We start from the raw sequence: 5,169 nt of genomic DNA on the forward strand, positions 1-5,169 counted from the left end.
AACAGTGTTTCTTTGAGTGCCCTCTAGGGTGTCAAGTGGCATGAATACTAAGTCTGCTGTAACTACTGCCATTTTGTGATGTTTTAAGGGGAAATATTATGGGCGTGGATCCACTTTGTAAGCGAGAGCAAAATCACCAACATGAAGTAGTTATTTTAAATGGACAAATTCAATCAAAGGCTTTTAAAGGTCCTCCATGGCATAGTGTTTTTTCTTTGAGTGCCCTCTAGGGTGTCAAGTGGCATGAATACTAAGTCTGCTGTAACTACTGCCATTTTGTGATGTTTTAAGGGGAAATATTATGGGCGTGGATCCACTTTGTAAGCGAGAGCAAAATCACCAACATGAAGTAGTTATTTTAAATGGAAAAATTCAATCAAAGGCATATAAAGGTCCTCCATGGCATAATGGTGTTTCTTTGAGAGCCCTCTAGGGTGTCAAGTGGCTTGAGCTCTAAGTTTTTTGTAACTACTGCCATTTTGTAATGTTTTTAGGGCTAAATATTATGGATGTGGATCCACTTTGTCAGTGATAGCAAAGACACCAATATACAGTAGCTATTTTAAATGGACAAATTTCATCAAAGGCATTTAAAGGTCCTCCACGGCATAATGGCGTCTCTTTGAGTGCCCTCTAGGGTGTCAAGTGGCATGAATTCTAAGTCTGCTGTGACTATTGCCGTTTTGTGATGTTTTTAGGGCTAAATATTATGGATGTGCATCTACTTTATCAGCGAGAGCAAAGACAGCAACATGCAGTAGCTATTTTTAATTGGACAAATTCAATCAAAGACATTTAAAGGTCCACCATGGCATAATAGCGTTTCTTTGAGTGCCCTCTATGGTGTCAAGTGGCTTGAGTTCTAAGTTTTTTGTAACTACTGCAATTTTGTAATGTTTTTAGGACTAAAGACTATGGATGTGGATCCACTTTGTTAGCAAGAGCAAAGGCACCAACATGCAGTAGCTATTTTAAACGGACAAATTCAATCAAAGGCGCTTAAAGGTCCACCATGGCATAATAGTGTTTCTTTGAGTTCCCTCTAGGTTGTCAAGTGGCATGAATTCTAAGTCTGCTGTAACTACTGGCATTTTGTGATGTTGTTAGGGGTAAATACTATGGAGGTGGATCCACTTTGTCATCGAGAGCAAAGACACCAACATGCAGTAGCTATTTTAAATGGACAAATTCAATCAAAGGCACTTAAAGGTCCACCATGGCATAATAGTGTTTCTTTGAGTTCCCTCTAGTTTGTCAAGTGGCATGAATTCTAAGTGTGCTGTAACTACTGGCGTTTTGTGATGTTGTTATGGGGAAATATTATGGATGTGAATCCACTTTGTAATCGAGAGCAAAGACACCAACATGCAGTAGCTATTCTGAAAAGTGCTTAAATTGATAAATTCCACCAAAGGCTTAGGTCCACCAAGGCATAATAGTGTTTCATTGAGTGCCTTTTAGGGTGTCAAGTGGCATGAATTCAAAGTCTGCTGTAACTACTGGCGTTTTGTGATGTTGTTATGGGGAAATATTATGGATGTGAATTCACTTTGTTAGTGAGAGCAAAGACACCAACATGAAGTAGCTATTCTGAAAAGTGCTTAAATTGATAAATTCCACCAAAGGCATTTAAAGGTCCACCATGGCATAATAGCGTTTCTTTGAGTGCCCTCTATCGTGTCAAGTGGCTTGAGTTCTAAGTTTTCCGTAACTACTGCCGTTTTGTAATATTTTTAGGGCTAAAGATTATGGATGTGGATCCACTTTGTAAGCGAGAGCAATGACACCAACATGCAGTAGCTATTTTAAATGGACAAATTCAACTAAAGGCATTTTAAGGTCCACCATGGCATAACAGTTTTTCTTTGATTGCCTTCTAGGTTGTCAAGTGGCTTGAATTCTAATTCTGTTGTAACTTCTGACATTTTATGATGTTTTTAGGGGCAAATATTATGGATGTGGATCCACTTTGTAAGCGAGAGCAAAGACACCAACATGCAGTAGCTATTTTAATTGGACAAATTCAATCAAATGCATTTCACGAGTTCACACTTACATACAATTGAGAGGGTAAAGTTTAATGCTTATTTGGTGTGCTGTCCGGAGGGAGGGCTCCGAGCTTGGAGTTCGGCCCGAACCCAGAGTACTCCCCTCAAAAAGCTAAAGAGCAGAGGACAGCCGCCGAACTAAAGACCCCTCCAAATGAATGCCAAGTTTGGCGGGCTGGCATCTCGAGAAAGGGTCTGGATGTTAGGCCAGGGGGCCCGTGATGGCAGCTCACTATACCTGGACTGACGGGCCCTGCTGGCCTGCAACGGGGAGCAGTTGTAATTTGGAGTGACCGATCAGGTGAGTTTGCACCTTCTCCACTGTGAGACCAATGCTCGCTGGATAGAAAGAGAAAACAGGAAAGAGGAAAATGAGACCTTGACCAGGAGATTTTCTCACACTGCTTCTGCTGTGAGACTTAATGCTCGCTGGACGAAAGAGAAAACAGGAAAGAGGAAAATGAGAGCTTGACCAGGAGATTTTCTCACACTGCAACTGCTGTGAGACCAAATGCTCACTGGACGAAAGAGAAAAAGTAAGTGCTCTACCGGGAAAGTTCTTGCTGCGTCTGCTATGAGACCAAAAAGCTCGCTGGACAGAAAGAGAAAACAGGAAAGAGGAAAATGAGAGCTTGACCAGGAGATTTTCTCACACTGCATCCGCTGTGAGATCAAATGCTCGCTGGACGAAAGAGAAAATGTAAGTGCTCTACCGGGAAAGTTCTCGCTGTGTCTGCTGTGAGACCAAAAGCTTACTGGACAGAAAGAGAAAACAGGAAAGAGGAAAATGAGAGCTTGACCAGGAGATTTTCTCACACTGCGTCCGCTGTGAGACTAATGTCATGGTTCATGGATCAGTATGTTCATCTTGCATCTCTGTCTGATTGTGTGTGTCTGTTAACTAGCAGCAGCTGCGGGATGAGCACCAGCTGCAACTCATTTGCTCTTCCTTTAAGTTTGGCTGGCATCCTGTTCGTGTTGTTGGTTCGTTGATTTCTTGTCTGTCTCTCTTGTCTAAGTTGTGTTCCTGTACCTCCAGCTGGTATTCTCTGGACCTTATTCCTCGCCCACCTGGGATTCCTGCGCTGGGTTTGAGTTACTGCTGCTTGAGTGGCCTGAGACGTGATTCATCTGGGGTTATGCCATCATCTTCCTACGTTCTCATTGCTGGCTATCTGAGCTACAAATAAACCATTTTTACCTCGCACTTGGATCTCGTGACTCAATCATTGTGACAACCACATGCTCGCTGGACGAAAAAGAAAACGTAAGGGCTCTACCGGGAAAGTTCTCGCTGCGTCCACTGTGAGACCAAATGCTCGCTGGACAGGAAAGAGGAAAATGAGAGCTTGACCGGGAGATTTTCTCACACTGCGTCCGCTGTGAGACCAAATGCTCACTGGACGAAAGAGAAAACGTAAGTGCTCTACCGGGAAGGTTCTTTCTGCATCCGCTGTGAGACCAAATGTTCGTTGGACAAAAAGAGAAAATAGGAAAGAGGAAAATGAGAGCTTGACCGGGAGATTTTTTCACACTGCGTCCGCTGTGGGACCAGATGCTTACTGGATGAAAGAGAAAACGTAAGTGCTCCACTGGGAAAGTTCTCGCTGCGAGACCAAATGCTCGCTTTTTTTTTTCTTTATTCAATAATGGTTTGGTGAGCTTTTTTAATGTGGAATCGGTTGGTCCTGATATAGCTATGGAAAACATCTGAGGACCATCTCCCAAGGGCTTGGATCTGCTGTTGGGAGAGGCCTTTTTGGGCTGCTGAAGTTGCTGCCCCAATACGAAATGAGTGACTTGAAAAATTCTTTACTGGAATGTCTGACTGTTGGAGAACAAATTTGAGGTGTTTCTGGAACCAAAATCGTGTCACAGGTTTTTTGGATTCATCTATGAATAGGGGTTCCAGAGGAGATTTAGCCTGAGAGCTTCTCCATTGCGAATATGCCAGAATTGAATGGTATGGTTGGACTGGCGAGGAGAGATTAAAAATGTAGATGAAATTACCTTTTTTGGTTTGGTCGGTCAAATATGAAATTTATTCACCATCTAGTACTGATAAGTCTGAGATGGTGGGGTGGATTTTTGGGTCGAATTTGGAAGTGATGGCGAGTTCCGAGAATCTGAGAAAACCAAAAAAGGCTAGGATAAACATAGCGTCGAGTGTGTGAGCGGTACTGATGGGCTGGTAGCCTGTGCGGAGGGCGTGAATACATTTGGTGAGAATGTCTAGCATTATGGGTTGTCTAGTGTCGGGACGGGTGGGCTGGGATCTTTGAATTCCTTTGATCAGGAGGGAGGTTTGTGAGTTGTTTATCTCAGGGGAAGGAGTGCCGTACATCAATTTATGGAAAAACTGGATGCCGCTCAAGGAACCTTTGATGGACCCGACTTGAATGCTATTAAGGAAATAAAAGAGGTGACTGGGAATTGATCGGCCTCTGGAGCCAGCGTCCTGAATTTCTGAAACAGAAAACGAGACAGGGAGTCAGCGATTTGGTTTTCTGACCCAGGGATGTGTTTAGCAATTATGATGAATTGGTCGCAAGCTGAAATCCAGGTGAGACACCTTAACAGTGGCATCAGAGCAGGTGAATGGGAATGGCCTTTGTTAATGCAATGCACTAAAATGCTACTAGCAGCCCATTCTTTCCCCCACAGAAAAGCTGCTACTACAAGAGGGTAAAGTTTGAATAGAGCTGAGGATTGAGATATGTCCTGGAGCTGCGGTGGCCATGGAGCCACGAACCAACGACCTTGAAAAAATCCCCCAAAATCGATGGAGGGGGCGGCGTCTGTGTACAGTTGGATATGGGTCGGGGATGAAACCAAGTTGTTATAGAAAAAGGATAGGCCATTCCACTGGTTTAGAAATGTTAACCATAGCCTGAGTTCCTCGCAACATGCTTGAGTTATGGAAATGAGGTCCTCTAACGGAGGACGTGAGTGAGAGGAGATGTGATATGAAGGGATGATGCACATTACGAAGTTTAAATGTCCGAGCAGGGATAGGAGTTCGCGTTTTGAACAATTAGATTTTTCAAGGAGAATAGAAGAGACGAGAATTATTCGGTCAATTTTCTCTTTGGGCAGGGATGCTTGGAATTCCTAGGAACTC

General features: G+C 43.5%; 1 pseudogene; it reads right to left on the reverse strand.

Moving 5' to 3' along the window:
- Nucleotides 1-3,687: 3,687 nt before the first annotated feature.
- Nucleotides 3,688-4,527, reverse strand: LOC122144819 (annotated as a pseudogene).
- Nucleotides 4,528-5,169: the final 642 nt, after the last annotated feature.

This window comes from Cyprinus carpio, unplaced genomic scaffold (genome assembly GCF_018340385.1).
Source record: "Cyprinus carpio isolate SPL01 unplaced genomic scaffold, ASM1834038v1 S000006763, whole genome shotgun sequence".
Classification (NCBI taxonomy): Eukaryota; Metazoa; Chordata; class Actinopteri; order Cypriniformes; family Cyprinidae; genus Cyprinus; species Cyprinus carpio.